This window comes from Choloepus didactylus, chromosome 2 (assembly GCF_015220235.1).
Source record: "Choloepus didactylus isolate mChoDid1 chromosome 2, mChoDid1.pri, whole genome shotgun sequence".
In the NCBI taxonomy this organism is placed as follows: Eukaryota; Metazoa; Chordata; class Mammalia; order Pilosa; family Megalonychidae; genus Choloepus; species Choloepus didactylus.
In genome coordinates, this window is record NC_051308.1 from 125,327,131 (window position 1) to 125,345,286 (window position 18,156).

General features: G+C 38.1%; 1 protein-coding gene across 4 annotated transcripts in view; it reads left to right on the forward strand.

The window, feature by feature from the left end:
• The window catches only part of DENND2C (DENN domain containing 2C), a 136,290-nt gene that overhangs the window by 50,994 nt on the left and 67,140 nt on the right, over positions 1-18,156 (forward strand). The window contains exon 2 of one of the 4 annotated variants that reach the window (XM_037826302.1): positions 8,341-8,429. The exons of the other annotated variants lie outside the window; for them this stretch is intronic. The gene's annotated coding sequence lies outside the window, so the exon portion shown is untranslated. The remainder of the gene's footprint in view (positions 1-8,340; positions 8,430-18,156) is intronic. 4 annotated transcript variants of the gene reach the window in all.

The following is an 18,156-nucleotide window of genomic DNA, read 5'->3' on the forward strand; positions in this document are numbered from 1 at the left end:
GGCACCCACATACTTAGCTTGTTGTGGAACCACCACACTGTCCTTCAGAAAGGCTACACATTCTGCCTCCTAACCAACACTAAATATGTACATCCCTCTCTCCATGTTCTCACCAACACTTCCATCTCTATTTATATTTTTTTCTCTTAGTGGTTTTAACTTGCATTTCCCTAATGGCTAATGATGTTGAGGATCTTTTCATGTGCTTTCTGTCCATTTGTATATCTTCTTTGGAGAGAAATCTATTCAAGACTTTTGACATTTTTTAAATTGGGTTGTTTATCTTTTTGTTGTTAGGTGGAGGATTTCTTTATATATTCTGTATTTTAATTCTTTATTGGATATGTGGTTTCCAAATATTTTGTCCCATTGTGTAGGTTATCATTTTACTTTCATGATAAAGTCCTCTGAGGCACAAAATTTTAAATTTTTATGAAGACCCATTTATCTAGTTTTTCTTTTGTTGCTTGTTCTTTGGGTGTAAAGTCTAAGAAACCATTGCCTAATACAAGGTCCTAAAAATGCTCCCCTATGTTTTCTACTAGGAGTTTGATAGTTCTTGGTCTTATATTGAAGTCTTTGATTCATTTTGAGTTGATTTTTGTATATGTTGTGAGGTAGTGGTCCTCTTTCTTTTTTTCACAAATGGAGATCCAGTTTTCCCAGCACCATTTTTTGAAGAGAGTATTCTTTCCCAATTGAGTAGTCTTTTTCACCCTGTCAAAAATCAGTTGGCGGTAAATGTGAGGGTTGATTTCTGAGCCCTCAATTCTGTTTCACTGGTCTATATGTCTGTTCTTGTGCCAGTACCATGCTGTTTTGGTTACTGTAGCTTTATAATAAGTTTAAAGATCAGGAAGTGTGAGAACGTCATTCTTTTTCAAGATGGTTTTAGCTGTTCAGGCTCTTTGCCCTTCCATGTAAGTTTGATTATTGGCTTTTCCATTTCTTCTTAGAAAGTTGTTGGAATTTTTATTGGGATTACATTGAATCTATAAATTGCTTTTGGTAGTTTTGACATCTTAATAATATTTAATAGTCTTCTCTTCCATGAACACAGATGTTGTTTCATTTATTTAGGTCTTCTTTGATTTCTTTTAGCAATGTTTTGTGGTTTGCTGTGTAGCAGTCATTTACATCTGTGGTTAGATTTATTAGATATTTGCTTCTCATAGTTGCTATTGTGAAAGGAATGTTTTTCTTGATTTCATCTTCTGGTTGTTCATTGCTTGTGTATAGAAACACTACTGAGTTTTGGGTGTTGATCTTGTACCCCAACACTTTGCTCACCTCTGTGAGCTTCATTGTGGATTTTTCAAGATTTTCTGCATATAGGTTCATGTTGTTGAAAAAAAGGGAAAGTTTTACTTCTTCCTTTCTAATTTTGATGTCTTTTATTGCTTTTTCATGCCTAATTGCTCTGGCACAAACCTCTAGCACAGTGTTGAATAACAATGGTGACGGTGAGCATCCTTGTCTTGTTTCTGACCATAGAGGCTTTCAGTCTTTCACCATTAAAGTAAGATGTTAGCTATGGGCTTTTTATAAATACCTTTTATCTTGTTGAGGAAGTTTCTTTCTATTCCTGGTTTTGTGAGTGTTTTTATCAAGAAAGTGTGCTGTATTTTGTCAAAGGCCTTGTCTGCATCCATAAGAGATGATCATGTGGTTTTTTTTTCCTTCATTGTGTTAATGTGGTGTATTACATTATTTGACTTTCTTAACATTAAACAAAACTTGCATTACCATGGATAAATCCCAACTTGCTCATGGTTTATTATTATTTTAATACACTGTGGGATTTGGTTTGCTAGTCTTTTGCTGATGATTTTTGCATCTCTATTCATAAGACGTATTGGTCTGTAGTTTTCTTTTCTTGTATTATCTTTATCTGGCTTTGGTATGAGAGTGATTTTGGCCTTACAGAATCAGTTAGGGGGTGTTCCCTGCTCTTCACTTTTTTTGGAAGAGTTTGATCTGAATTGGAGTTAAGTCTTCTTGGAATGTTTGGAGAATTCCTCTGTAAAACCATCATCAGATCCTGGGCTTTTCTTTGGTGGGAGTTGATCTCTTTTCTAGTAATTGGCTTGCTGAGATCTTCTATTTCTTCTTGAGTCAATGTAGGTAGTTTGTGTGTTTCTAAGAATTTGTCCATTTTGTCTAGGTTATCTAATTTGTTGGCATAAATATCCCCTTATAGTCCTTTTTATTTCAGCAGGGTCGATAGTAATGTCCCCTTTTTCATTTCTGATTTTTGTTACTTGTTTCCTTCTTTTTTTCTTTTTCAGTCTAGCTAAAGGTTTTTCAATCATTGATGTTTTCAAAGAACCAACTTTTGATTTAGTTGTTCTCTTTACTGTTTTTGTTTTGTTTTGTTTTGTTTTCAATTTCGTTTGTCTCTGCTCTGATCTTAGTTATTTCCTTCCTTCTGCTCACTATGGATTTAGGTTTTTCTATTTCTTCCAGTTTTTAGGTTATGTCTCTGATGCAAAGTCTTTCTTCTTTTTTTAATGTAAGCATTTAGAGCTACAAATTTCCTTCTCAGCACTGCCTTCACTGCATCCCTTAAGTTTTGGTCTTTTCATTTTCATTTGTCTACAGATATTTCCTAATTTTACATCTGATTTCCTTTTTAACCCATTGGTTGTTTAATAGTATGTTGTTTAATTTCTACATATTTGTGAATTTTCCCTTTCTCCCTCTGTTACTGATTTCTAGCTTCATTCATAGAATATACATTGTATGATCTCAATATTTTTGTATTTATTGAGACTTGTTTTGAGACCCACCATATGGACTATCCTGGAGAATGAGCCATGTGCACTTGAAAAGAATGTATATTTTGTTTTCATTGGGTGCAGTTTTCTTTATATGTCTGTTAGGTCTATTTGGTTTAGTGTATCATTCAAGTCCTGTACTTCTTATTTTTCTTTTGACTAGATATTCTATCCATTATTGAGAGTGGTGTCTAAAATCTCCTACTATTAATGGGAAACCATCATTTTCTCCCTTCAAATCTGTCAGTATTTGTTTCATATATTTTGGATCTGTGCTGATTGGTGCATATATATTCATAATTGCTACATCTTCCTGTTGAATTGTCCCCCTTATCAGTATATAATGACCATCTTTGTTCCTCACAACTGTTTTTGACTTACAGTCTATTTTATGTGATATTAGTATAGCTACCCCACCTCTCTTTTGGTTACTACTTGCATGGTATATTTTTTTCTACACTTGAACCCTCAACCTATTTGTACCTTTTTTACTTTATGGTGAATGTCTTTCAGACAGCACATAGTTGGGTCATACTTTTCTATCCACTCTGCCAATCCATGCCTTTTGACTGGAGAGTTTTATCCACTTATATTTAAAGTCACTACTGATAATACGGGACTTAATTCTTCCATTTTGCTATTTAGCCTTTGTGAGTCTTATACCTTTTTTGTCCCTCACTTCTGTTAAAGCCTAATTTAATACTTATCTGCTTTTGTTGTTTTGTACCATATTGAGTGCCTTCTCATTTCCATCTGGATATCTTTTTCATCTGTTTTCCTTGTGGTTACCATGGGGTTAAAATTTAACATCCTAGATAAATAGGAATTGTATCTGGTTTGATGCCAACTTAACTTCAGTAACATGTACATATACTTTTTCTATACCCCTCTTTCCCCCCACCATTTTTTGTGCTTGTTACACTTATGTCTTTGTACATTGTGTGACTGAAAAACTAGATTTATCATTACTTTTATGCATTTTCATTTTAGCACCTATGGGGAGTAAGAAATAGAGTTACATACCAAGTAATGCAATACCATAATACTGGCATTTATAATTGCCCAAATGGTCACCTTTACCACAGGTCTTTATTTCTTAATGCTGTTTTGAACCAGTGTCTAGTGTCTGTTCCTTTCAGTCTGAAGAGCTTCCTTTAGCATTGCTTGTAGGGCAGGCCTAGTGGTGATGAACTCCAACAGCTTTTGTTTATCTGAGAATGTCTTGATCTCTCCCTCATTTTTTTTTATTAAATTCAGTTTTATTGAAATACATTCACACACCGTACAATCATCCATGGTATACAATCCACTGTCCACAGTATGATAACACAGATGCGTTCATCACCACAATCTATCTCTGAACATTTTCCTCACATCAGAAAGAACCAGAACAACAACAAAAAATAAAAGTAAAAAAAGAAACACCCAAATCATCCCCCCCATCCCACGCCATTTGTCCTTTAGTTTTTATCCCCATTTTTCTACTCATCCATACACTAGATAAAGGGGGTGTGATCCACAAGGTCTTCACAATCACATTGTCACCCCTTGTAATCTACATTATTATATAATTGTCTTCAGGAGTCCAGACTGCTGGGTTGGAGTTTGGTAGTTTCAGTTATTTACTTCTAGCTATTCCAATGCATTAAAACCTAAGACGTGTTATCTATATAGTGCGTAAGAATGTCCACCAGAGCGACCTCTTGACTCCATTTGAAATCTCTCAGTCACTGAAACTATTTTGTCTCATTTTGCATCCCCCTTTTGGTCAAGAAGATACTCTCAGTCCCACGATGCCGGGTCCATATTCATCCCCGTCTCCCTCATTTTTGAGAGAGTTTCACTGGATATAAAATTCTTGGCTGGCAGGTTTTTTCATTCAGCACTTTAAGTATTTCAGTCCACTGCCTTCTTGCCTCTGTGGTTTCTGGTGAAAAATCAGAACTCAGTCTAATTGAGATTCCTTTGTATGTAACACTTGCTTTTTTCTTGCAGCTGTCAGAACTCTCTCCTTGTCCTTTGCATTTGATATGTAATCAGTATATGACAGGCTGTATTTTTCTCCATGTTTTTCTTGTTTGCTGATCTCTGAGCCTCTTGGATGTGCCTATTCACATCTTTTGCTATGTTTGGTAAGTTCTCTCTCATTATTTCTTTGCCTGGTCCTTCTGCCCCTTTCTCTCTTTCTTCTTTTCTGAGACTCCATACTACATATATTGGTGTGTTTGATGGTGTCCCGTAGCTGTCTTAGGCTATGTCTGCTTTTAATATTTCTTTTTTCTTTCTCCTCCTCAGCCTGCGTCATTTCGAGTGAGTTCACTGTTTCTTTCTTCTGCCTGCTCCAGTCTGCTCTTGAAACCCTCCTGGGCATTTTTCATTTCACTTATTGTCTTCAACTCCAGTGGTTCTGTTTTGTTCCTTTTTATAATTTCTGTCTCTTTACTATGTTTCTCCTATTGCTCATTCATTGTTTTCCTGATGTCCTTTAGTTCTTTCTCTGTATTTCCTTCATCTACTTGAGCATTTTTTTAAACAGTTTTATTCACACACCATGCTATCCATCCTAAGTGTACAATCAATGACTCCTGGTATAATCCTGGTATAACCACAAGGAAAACAGATGAAAAAGATATCCAGATGGAAATGGGAAGGCACTCAATATGGTACAGAACAAAAAAAGCAGATAAGTATAAAAGTAATATGCATTCACCACTAGAGTCAATATGAGAACATTCTCATTTCTTCCGAAGAACAACATCCCATACCCTTATATCCCCCTATTATTGACATTTAGCTTTGGTATAGTGCTGTTACAATTAATGAAAGAATATTGCAATGTAACTGTTAACTGTAGACTTTAGTTTACATTAATTGTATTTTTCCCATATAACACCATATTAATAACACCTTGTAGTAGTGACATATGTTTGTTCTAGTTCCTGTAAGAACTCTCTTATATTTGTACAGTTAACCACCATCATTGCCCACTCTAGGTTTTGCTAAGTTATTCAGTCCCAGTTTTTATCCTCTAGCTTTCCTTCTGTTGTTATACTCAACTCTGGCCTTTCTCTTTCAATCATACTCACACTCTGCTTTGTTAATTACACTTACAGTATTGTGCTACCATCACACAGTATTGTGCTATTCATTTTTGAACCTTTGCAATGAACCTTATTGAACATTCTGTAATGTTTGATCATCAATTGCCAAATTTCTGCCCACTTTCTATCCTGGTAACCTATGCTCTCAAATCGAATTCTCAGAGTTTGCTCATTATAGTTAGTTCTTATTAGTAAGACCATACAATATTTGTCCTTTTGTTTATTTTGTTGAGTTTTTAAGATCATTTTTTTAAAGGCTTTGTTTGGTGTGTCCACATTCTTGTCTTCTTTATTGGTGTTTTCTGTATCTTTATCTCTTCCTTTGGATGGGCCATCATTTTCTGTTTGTTTGTCTTGTACTCTTTTGTTGCACATTGTACAATTTAAAATTTTAAAATGTTAACTCTGGGATTTACTCCCTGGGATGTCTGTTTCTTGGTTTCAAAACAAGCTGGTGAAAAGGCAGAAATTTTTTTGAGCTTCATCCCTCCTAACAGTAAGGGCTTCCCGAGGCTAATGTAGTGTGCAGGGTTTTTCTTGTCTTTCTGGGCCTCTACCTTGTCCTGGGCTTTTCCTTGTTAGTTGTTTTGGAGTTCCCCTCTTTATAGGTGTTTGGTTGTCCCTTCTGCTTCCCAGGAGCCAGACCTCCCTCTCCCAGGTATTTGAAGCAGGCAGTCCTTTTGTTCCAGACCATCTGCCTCTATAGTTTTTTACACTACTTTTATTTTCTCACACAAATTCTGAGCAAGTCCTCCAAATAAGACTTTCCCAAGTCTGTCTTTCCCAGCCAACACAGAGCCAGGGACCCATGAAGGAGGCACAGACTGGCTCCAAAGTGCCCTGAGGATTGGATCAGGAAGGGCACCAAAATCTTCTCCAATGGCTCCTCAAAGCTGAACTTTCCTGGCCTGTGCAGTAAATGCAGCCCTCCAGCTAACTCTCCCCTGTGGCCCAGAGGAAGCTCCATGTCTTTAAATCTCCACCATCTCTGCCCCTGTCTGGGGAGAGCTGAAACAATGGCTGCTGCTGCCTTTGTCAGGGTGGAGTTGAAACAATAGCTGCTGCCATGTTTGTCTGCAGCCAGTTGAAACAATAGCTACCCTCAGAACCAGAACCCAGCAATCCAAATTCACTAATGAAAAGCCATGCTCAACATTCAGCCATGCCCTCCCCCGTTCTTGGGGAAGAGGATTTTTATGTCCCTTTCTGTCACCAATGAGCTATCCAAGAACTAGACCCTGTGGCAGCCTGCCGTGAGGATGGGGGATGGACACCGGTAGCCACTGCACAGAAAGAGCTGTTTACAGTTCTTGATTGTCTTTCTCAGTCTCTTCCTCCCATTCTTTGCTGGATGCTGTACAATGTTCTTCTGGCTTCTGGGGTTTCACAGTAGTTGTTTGAGACAGTTCCTGCCTGCGTAATAGTTATTTGGGTGGAAGAACTGAGTCCTGGAGCTCCCTACTCTGCTATCTTCCCCAGAAATGCCATCATTTATGTTTTTAAACCATAACTTTAAAAGGGCAGAAGGTTTTAAATTTTGTGAAGTCCAGTTTATCCATTTTTTTCCCCTTTATGATTAGAACTTTTTGTGTCGAATCCAAAAAATCCTTTCCTTCTTCAGAGTCCTGAAGATTTTCTTCTTTTTTTTTTGTAGAAGGTCAATAGTTTTAGCTCTTATGTTTAGGTATATAATCCACTTAATATTAATTTTTGTAAATGGTGTGAGGTAAGGGTCTAGATTCATTTTTTCCTTACTGGTATCAATCTATTCCATTCCCATTTGTTGAAAAGATTATTCTTTCCCTGTTGAATTGCCTTGCCAGTTTTGTGGAAATCAATTGATGATATAATTGTGGGTCTATTTTTGGACTCTGTGCTCTTCTACAGATACAATATGTGTATCCTTTTACTGGTCCTTTAACTACTGATTCTCATTTTTGTATCCTTACACTGATACACAGTCTTGATTACTGTAGCTTTACAATGTCTTGAAATCATCTACTGTAAGTCCTCCAACCTTGTTCTTTTTGAAAATTGTTTGGGCTATTCTAGGACCTTTGCATTTCTTTATAAATTTGAGAAACAGCTTGCCATTTTCTACAATAAAGCCTACTGTGATTTTTATTGAGATTGTGTTCAATCTGTAGATCAATTTGAAGAAAATTTTTTATCTTAACAATTTCATCTTCCTGTTCATTGATGTAATATATATCTTGTTATTAAGTTATATTTTCATTAGTATTTTGTAGTTTTCACTGAACACATCTTGTATCTCTTAAGTATTTCACATTTTTATGCTCCAGGAAATGTTATTTTTAATTGCATTTTGCAATTGTTCTTTCTAGTTTATAGAAGTTCAGTTGCTTCTTGTATATTGACATATCCTGAGATATTGCTAAATTCTCTTATGGATTCTAGGAGCTTTTTTCTTTTGCATACAACATAAATGCTTTATTTAACAGTCACAGATCATCCCCATGGGCCAGACAGTTGACCCAGACATTCAGGAACCAGCAGGCTCAGTGAAGCTTCTCATTCAGACTCCGCCAGAGTGAGTATCTGTCAGCAGCTCATGTCATCCATTAACTCCAGGTGCACCTCTGTGCACTATCCCTGTGAGACAATCCTGCCCAGCACTTTGGTGACCCTTTTTAGCTTGATGGGGTATACAGAGACTATGTCCATGATGGTGGCATGGTGGTGGTCAGGGAGAGAGCTCTGGTAGTTTTTTTGTTTCTTTTATTTTTACTGTAGAATATAACATATATACATAAAAGTGACAACTTTCCAAGTGCAATTTAACAAGTACTTAGCAAATTTCAAAGAATATTATAGGTTACAATTCCACAGTTTCAGTTATTTCCTTATTATGAAATACAACATATATACAAAAAGCTAATACCTTTCAAAGTATGATTTAACAAGTAGATATATGGGAAATTTCCAAAATTATTATGAGTTATAGTACCATAGTTTCAATTACTTCCTTATTTTGAAATACGACATATATAGAAAAAGGTATAGCTTTCAGATTACCATTTAACAAGTAGGTATAGAATAAATTTCAAAGGATGCTATGGGTTACAGTTCCATTATTTCAGTTCTTTCCTTGTAACTAGTCTAATACCCTAGTAACTAAGAAAAAGAAAATTGTATAAATATTCAGTATTCATAATCCTTTGTTAAATTCCATCTTGTCTGTTGCTACCCCTCCCTCTAGTTCAATCACTTTCCTGATCTTCAGCTATGTCTAGGCAGTGACCATCCTAACCTGTTCATGGTGTAAAGGGGTGTCAACTTTATGAGCAAAGGGGACAGATCTAGTTGATGTTCTTGAAGAGGCTATTGCCTCTGGGTTTGGGGGACTTAGCTGGCATAGGAGCACTCTGAAGGATCTAAGTTTCTGATGAATAAACTTAGTGAATGAAACCTTGATAGAGTCTCAGATAGGGATCTGGGCACTCTTTAAGGTTTTTGGGACCACTGTTGACTTGGGCCTATTATATTGTGGTCATTTGGCATATCTAGGTAAGACTTGCATAGGAGTAACTTCCAGGACAACCTCCTGACTTTATTTGAATTCTCTTAGCCACTAAAACCTTATTTTGTTGCCTTTCTTTTCCCCCTTTTGGCCAAAAAGCATTCTCAATCCCTCAGTGCCAGATCAAGTTCATTCCTGGAATCCATGGCTCATGTCACCAGGAAGGCTCATTCATCTTGGGGGTCCTGTCCCATATAGGGGGAAGGGTGATGAATTTATTTGCAGAGTTAGGCTTAGAGAGAACAAGTCCACATTTGAGCAACATAAGACGTTCTCTGGAGGTGACTCATAGGCATAATTACAGGTGAGCTTAGCTTCCTTTCTACAGCCATTAGTTTCATCTGAGCTAGCTGCAATATTGAGGGCTTGACTTATAAAATAGGGGGTTCCTAAGTTCACATAACATATGTTATATCCATGATAATCCATCTATATCTCACATTATCATCACTTAGTTGTACAATCCTCATCACTCTCCATTTTAAACAATTCTCATGACGCAAAACATCTTGTAGCTCTTGTCAGCCCTCAATTATTTGTCTGTAGTATTTGTATAATATTAGTATGGTATTCCTATTAATTATAGTCCCTAGTATGCAGTAAGTAGATTTTTCCCATATACCCATTCTGTTGTCAACTCTCTGTGCTAGTGTCATACCTTACAAGTGTATCATGCAAGCTCCTATCTATATTTGTGATGCTGATCTGTGGGAGACAAGCCATTAAACAACCCCTTTGATTGAGAAAATCTTCTGGATCAAAAGGGGTTACAAAATGAAACAAAATAAAGTTTCAGTGGCTGAGAGATTTCAAATGTTGAGAGGTCACTCTGGTTGACAGTCTTACGCACTATATAGATAACCCTTTTTAGGTTTTTTTTTTGTTTTTTTTGTTTGTTTTTTTTTCCTTCATTTTATTGAGATATATTCACATACCACGCAGTCATACAAAACAAATCGTACTTTCGATTGTTTACAGTACCATTACATAGTTGTACATTCATCACCGAAATCAATCCCTGACACCTTCATTAGCACACACACACAAATAACAAGAATAATAATTAGAGTGAAAAAGAGCAATTGAAGTAAAAAAGAACACTGGGTACCTTTGTCTGTTTGTTTCCTTCCCCTATTTTTCTACTCATCCATCCATAAACTAGACAAAGTGGAGTGTGGTCCTTATGGCTTTCCCAATCCCATTGTCACCCCTCATAAGCTACATTTTTATACAACTGTCTTCGAGATTCATGGGTTCTGGGCTGTAGTTTGACAGTTTCAGGCATCCACCACCAGCTACCCCAATTCTTTAGAACCTAAAAAGGGTTGTCTAAAGTGTGCGTGAGAGTGCCCACCAGAGTGACCTCTCGGCTCCTTTTGGATTCTCTCTGCCACTGAAGCTTATTTCATTTCCTTTCACATCCCCCTTTTGGTCAAGAAGATGTTCTCCGTCCCACGATGCCGGGTCTACATTCCTCCCCGGGAGTCATATTCCACGTTGCCAGGGAGATTCACTGCCCTGGGTGTCTGATCCCACGTAGGGGAGAGGGCAGTGATTTCACCTTTCAAGTTGGCTTAGCTAGAGAGACAGGGCCACATCTGAGCAACAAAGAGGCATTCGGGAGGAGGCTCTTAGGCACAACCATAGGGAGGCCTAGCCTCTCCTTTGCAGCAACCGTCTTCCCAAGGGTAAAACCTGTGGTAGAGGGCTCAACCCATCGAACCACCAGTCCCCTATGTCTGTGGTCATGTTAGCAACCATGGAGGTGGGGTAGGCGAATACCCCTGCATTCTCCACAGGCTCCTCAAGGGGGCACTACATCTTTTTTTTTCCTTGTTTTTCTTTTTTTTTTTTAACTTTCCCTTCTTTTTTAAATCAACTGTATGAAAAAAAAGTTAAAAAGAAAACAAACATACAATAAAAGAACATTTCAAAGAGACCATAACAAGGGAGCAAGAAAAAGACAACTAACCTAAGATAACTGCTTAACTTCCAACATGTTCCTACTTTACCCCAAGAAAGTTACCTAATATAGCAACATTTCTGTGAACTTGTTCCTACTATATCCATCAGAAATTAACAGACCATAGTCATTCCTGGGCATCCCCAGAACGTTAAATAGCTTATCTGTTCTTCTTCGATTATTGTTCCCCCTTCCTTAATTGCTCTCTATTGCTAGTTCCCCTACATTCTACATTATAAACCATTTGTTTTACATTTTTCAAAGTTCACATTAGTGGTAGCATATAATATTTCTCTTTCTGTGCCTGGCTTATTTCGCTCAGCATTATGTCTTCAAGGTTCATCCATGTTGTCATATGTTTCACGAGATCGTTCCTTCTTACTGCCGCGTAGTATTCCATCGTGTGTATATACCACATTTTATTTATCCACTCATCTGTTGAAGGACATTTGGGTTGTTTCCATCTCTTGGCAATTGGAAATAATGCTGCCATGAACATTGGCGTGCAGATATCTGTTCGTGTCACTGCTTTCCGATCTTCCGGGTATATACCAAGAAGTGCAATCACTGGATCGAATGGTAACTCTATATCTAGTTTTCTAAGGAACTGCCAGACTGACTTCCAGAGTCGCTGAACCATTATACAGTCCCACCAACAATGAATAAGAGTTCCAATTTCTCCACATCCCCTCCAGCATTTGTAGTTTCCTGTTTGTTTAATGGCAGCCATTCTAATCGGTGTTAGATGGTATGTCATTGTGGTCTTAATTTGCATCTCTCTAATAGCTAGTGAAGTCGAACATTTTTTCATGTGTTTCTTGGCCATTTGTATTTCCTCTTCAGAGAACTGTCTTTTCATATCTTTTGCCCATTTTATAATTGGGCTGTCTGTACTATTGTCATTGAGTTGTAGGATTTCTTTATATATGCAAGATATCAGTCTTTTGTCAGATACATGGTTTCCAAACATTTTTTCCCATTGAGTTGGCTGCCTCTTTACCTTTTTGAGAAATTCCTTTGAGGTACAGAAACTTCTAAGCTTGAGGAGTTCCCATTTATCTATTTTCTCTTTTGTTGCTTGTGCTTTGGGTGTAAAGTCTAGGAAGTGGCCGCCTAATACAAGGTCTTGAAGATGTTTTCCTACATTATCTTCTAGGAGTTTTATGGTACTTTCTTTTATATTGAGATCTTTGGTTCATTTTGAGTTAATTTTTGTGTAGGGGGTGAGGTAGGGGTCCTCTTTCATTCTTTTGGGTATGGATATCCAACTCTCCCAGCCCCATTTGTTGAAAAGACCATTATGACTCAGTTCAGTGACTTTGGGGGCCTTATCAAAGATCAGTCGGCCATAGATCTGAGGGTCTATCTCTGAATTCTCAATTCGATTCCATTGATCTATATGTCTATCTTTGTGCCAGTACCATGCTGTTTTGGCAACTGTGGCTTTATAATAAGCTTCAAAGTCAGGGAGTGTAAGTCCTCCCACTTCGTTTTTCTTTTTTAGAGTGTCTTTAGCAATTCGAGGCATCTTCTCTTTCCAAATAAATTTGATAACTAGCTTTTCCAAGTCTGCAAAGTAGGTTGTTGGAATTTTGATTGGGATTGCATTGAATCTGTAGATGAGTTTGGGTAGAATTGACATCTTAATGACATTTAGTCTTCCTATCCATGAACATGGAATATTTTTCCATCTTTTAAGGTCCCCTTCTATTTCTTTTAGTAGAGTTTTGTAGTTTTCTTTGTATAGGTCTTTTCCATTTTTGGTTAAGTTGATTCCTAGGTACTTAATTTTTTTAGTTGCTATTGAAAATGGTATCTTTTTCTTGAGTGTCTCTTCAGTTTGTTCATTTCTAGCATATAGAAACATTACGGACTTGTGTGCATTAACCGTGTATCCCGCTACTTTGCTAAATTTGTTTATTAGCTCTAGTAGCTGTATCGTCGATTTCTCAGGGTTTTCTAGATATAAGATCATATCATCTGCAAAGAATGACAGTTTTACTTCTTCTTTTCCAATTTGGATGCCTTTTATTTCTTTGTCTTGCCAGATTGCCCTGGCTAGCACTTCCAGCACAATGTTGAATAACAGTGGTGACAGCGGGCATCCTTGTCTTGTTCCTGATCTTAGAGGGAAGGCTTTCAGTCTCTCACCATTGAGTACTATGCTGGCTGTGGGTTTTTCATATATGCTCTTTATCATGTTGAGGAAGTTTCCTTCAATTCCTACCTTTTGAAGTGTTTTTATCAAAAACGGATGTTGGATTTTGTCAAATGCTTTTTCAGCATCTATTGAGATGATCAATTGATTTTTCCCTTTTGACTTGTTAATGTGTTGTAATACATTGATTGATTTTCTTATGTTGAACCATCCTTGCATGCCTGGAATAAACCCCACTTGGTCATGGTGTATGATTTTTTTAATGTGTCTTTGGATTGGATTTGCAAGTATTTTGTTGAGGATTTTTGCATCTATATTCATTAGGGAGATTGGCCGGTAGTTTTCCTTTTTTGTAGCATCTTTGCCTGGTTTTGGTATTAGATTGATGTTAGCTTCATAAAATGAGTTAGGTAGTGTTCCGTTTTCTTCAATGTTTTGAAAGAGTTTGAGTAAGATTGGTGTCAGTTCTTTCTGGAAAGTTTGGTAGAATTCCCCTGTGAAGCCATCTGGCCCTGGGCATTTATTTGTGTGAAGATTTTTGATGACTGATTGGAGCTCTTTGCTTGTGATGGGTTGATTGAGGTCTTCTATTTCTTCTCTAGTCAGTCTAGGTTGTTCATATGTTTCCAGGAAATTGTCCATTTCCTCTACATTATCCACTTTGTTGCCATACAGTTGTTCATAGTATCCTCTTATAATTTTTTTGATTTCTTCAGGATCTGCAGTTATGTCACCTTTTTCATTCATTATTTTGTTTATATGGGTCTTCTCTCTTTTTGATTTTGTCAGTCTAGCTAGGGGCTTGTCAATCTTGTTGATCTTCTCAAAGAACCAACTTTTGGTGATATTTATCCTCTCTATTGTTTTTTTTGTTCTCTATGTCATTTATTTCTGCTTTAATCCTTGTTATTTCTTTTCTTGTACTTGGTTTAGGATTGGTTTGCTGTTCATTTTCTAGCTTCTTCTGTTGATCCATTAGTTCTTTGATTTTGGCTCTTTCTTCCTTTTTAATATATGCGTTTAGTGCTATAAATTTCCCCCTTAGCACTGCTTTTGCTGCATCCCATAGGTTTTGGTATGTTGTGTTCTCATTTTCATTCGTCTCTATATATTTAGCAATTTCTCTTGCTATTTCTTCTTTAACCCACTGATTTTTTAGGAGTGTGTTGTTTAACCTCCAGGTATTTGTGAATTTTCTAAGTCTCTGATGGTTATTGACTTCTAATTGTATTCCATTGTGGTCAGAGAATGTGCTTTGAATAATTTCAATCTTTTTAAATTTATTGAGCCTTATTTCATGTCCCAGCATATGATCTATTCTGGAGAAAGTTCCATGAGCACTAGAAAAGTATGTGTATCCTGGTGATTTGGGATGTAATGTCGTGTATATGTCTGTTAAATCTAATTCATTTATCAGATTGTTTAGGTTTTCAATTTCCTTATTGGTCTTCTGTCTGGTTGATGTATCTATAGGAGAGAGTGATGTGTTGAAGTCTCCCACAATTATTGTGGAAACATCAATTGCTTCCTTTAGTTTTGCCAGTGTTTGTCTCATGTATTTTGTGGCACCTTGATTGGGTGCATAGACATTTACGATTGTTATTTCTTCTTGCTGAATTACCCCTTTTATTAATATGTAGTGGCCTTCTTTGTCTCTCAAAACATCCCTGCATTTGAAGTCTATTTTATCTGAGATTAATATTGCTACACCTGCTTTCTTTTGGCTGTAGCTTGCATGAAATATTTTTTTCCTTCGTTTCACTTTCAGTTTCTTTGTGTCCCTGTGTCTAAGATGAGTCTCTTGTATGCAACATATTGATAGTTCATTTTTTTTTATCCATTCTGCGAATCTATATCTTTTAATTGGGGAGTTTAATCCATTTACATTCAATGTTATAACCGTGAAGGCATTTCTTGAATCAGCCATCTTATCCTTTGGTTTATGTTTGTCATATTTTTCCTCTCTGTCTATTAATATCCTTTATTGTACCCATACCGAATCTCTTTAGTACTGAACCTTTCTCCAAGTCTCTCTGTCCTTTCTTTGTTTCTCTGTCTGTAGGGCTTCCTTTAGTATCTCCAGTAGGGCAGGTCTCTTGTTAGCAAATTCTCTCAGCATTTGTTTGTCTGTGAAAAATTTAAGCTCTCCCTCAAATTTGAAGGAGAGCTTTGCTGGATAAAGTATTCTTGGCTGGAAATTTTTCTCACTCAGAATTTTAAATATATCGTGCCACTGCCTTCTCACCTCCATGGTGGCTGCTGAGTAGTCACTACATAGTCTTATGCTGTTTCCTTTGTATGTGGTGAATTGCTTTTCTCTTGCTGCTTTCAGAACTTGCTCCTTCTCTTCTGTGTTTGACAGTGTGATCAGTATATGTCTCGGAGTGGGTTTATTTGGATTTATTCTATTTGGAGTTCGCTGAGCATTTATGATTTGTGTATTTATGTTGTTTAGAAGATTTGGGAAGTTTTCCCCAACAATTTCTTTGAATACTCTTCCTAGACCTTTACCCTTTTCTTCCCCTTCTGGGACACCAATGAGTCTTATATTCGGACGTTTCATATTATCTATCATATCCCTGAGGTCCATTTCGATTTTTTCAATTTTTTTCCCCATTCTTTCTTTTATGCTTTCATTTTCCATTCTGTCATCTTCGAAGTCACTGATTCGTTGTTCAACTTCCTCTAGTCTTGTACTATGAGTGTCCAGAGTCTTTTTAATTTGGTCAACAGTTTCTTTAATTTCCATAAGATCATCCATTTTTTTATTTAGTCTTGCAATGTCTTCTTTATGCTCTTCTAGGGTCTTCTTGATTTCCTTTGTCTCCCGTACTATGGTCTCATTGTTCATCTTTAGTTCTTTGAGTAGCTGCTCTAGGTGCTGTGTCTCTTCTGATCTTTTGATTTGGGTGCTTGGGCTTGGGTTATCCATATTGTCTGGTTTTTTCATATGCTTTATAATTTTCTGTTGTTTTTGGCCTCGTGGCATTTGCTGAACTTGATAGGGTTCTTTGAGGATTTGTAGACCAATTGAAGTCCTTATCTCTAATTTATCAGATCTACAGCTTCGTGGAGTACACTTTCTCTAACTAACCAGCAGGTGGCGTCCACGAGCCACCTGTTCTCCACAAGCCAGTTCTCCCCTGCTTAGCCTTTTTGGTGAGTGGGGGAGTGAGTCTTGTGGGGTCCAATTGGTGTACCATGCTTGCGTGTGTAGTTGGTGTTGCCTGCCCTGTGTATGGGGCGTGTTTCTGGGCAGTCAGGGAGGGGAGGTGGCTCTAACAATCAAATCTCCCTGGTGATCCTAGAGTTTTAAAGCTGCTGCAATAGTCTAATCCTTCAGTTCAGTCCTGCCGCAGTTTGTCTCTGCCACTGACCCACAAGTCCTTGGTATTGGCGTATGGCTCCTGAGACTTGCAAGTGGGCCCCTCTTCCAGGCCGTGCACCCCGGGTCCTCTGTTGAGGGATGACTGTGCTATGTCACGGTGAGTGCCGTCCCCCCAGGGCAGTTCTGGGCTGCTGGGCTGTGTAGGGAGGCTCCCAGTCTGCTGAAATGATGGCTGAATGGGGCTTTGTTAATTCACACTGCTCTCCCTTCCCAACTCTGGGACACTCAGCTGAGGTTGCAGGGAAGGCTAATGTCCACGCCCAGTTTTGTGATGTGTGCCTGCTATTTGAAGCACTTCCGTCACACTGGGTTGTCTGGGGCAGTTCTGGGCTATGGGGCTGGCGATGGGCAGGAGTGTTTCCTGTCCACCAGGATGGTGGCTGTGAGCGGACACCCCCCTTTTCTTGGGAAGTTGTGGTGTTTAGTGAATTTTCTCAGCCACTGGATTATTGCCTTTTGTCTCAGAGCTCTCCTAGTTCTGCTCTTGACTTGACCTGCCCAAATTGCAAGTCTTTGAAGCTTTCTGTATTGGGCTTCTTAGAGTAATTGTTTTAGAAAAAGAAAAAAGGATTAAAAAAAAAAAAAAAAAAAAGGGCCCTCCTGAGAGATCTAATGGGTTATTGAAATGCTAAGAGACAAAGCAACCAGGGCTATTAAGGAAAGGTCCACAGGGCAGAGAGATCAGCTTTTCTTCGGGATTTGCATATGCGCCTCAGAGCCTGAGCTCGGGCCTGAGCTCTGCCCTTCCCCCTTCTATGTTCACCAGAACTCCAAAAATCCTCCGCTTTTATTTTGGAGTTTTTCGTGTTGTTTTTTTTTTCTCTATGCCTGTCTCCTCTCTGCTGGGCTGGCCACTCTCAGATTCTCTGGTGTCTGGTCTCAGTTTTTCTATGGTTGGAGTTTGGATCAGTAGAATGAGATTCTGATAAGGGCTGCCACTGCAGTTCTCCCTTCTCCTTCCTGGAGCTGACAGCCCCTCCTCCCACGGGACTGAGCCTGGCAGGGAGGGGCGCGGGTCCCCTGGCCGCAAAAACTTACAGATTTCGCTGATCTCAGCAGTTCCACGTTTTCATGAGTGTTGTATGAAGTATGCCCAAAGTCAGATTGCTCTGTGGTGTCCAGTCCACGCAGTTCCTGGCTTTCTACCTACTTTCCTGGAGGAGTAACTAAAACATACAGCTCACCAGTCTGCCATCTTGCCCCGCCTACCCTTTTTAGGTTTTAGTGT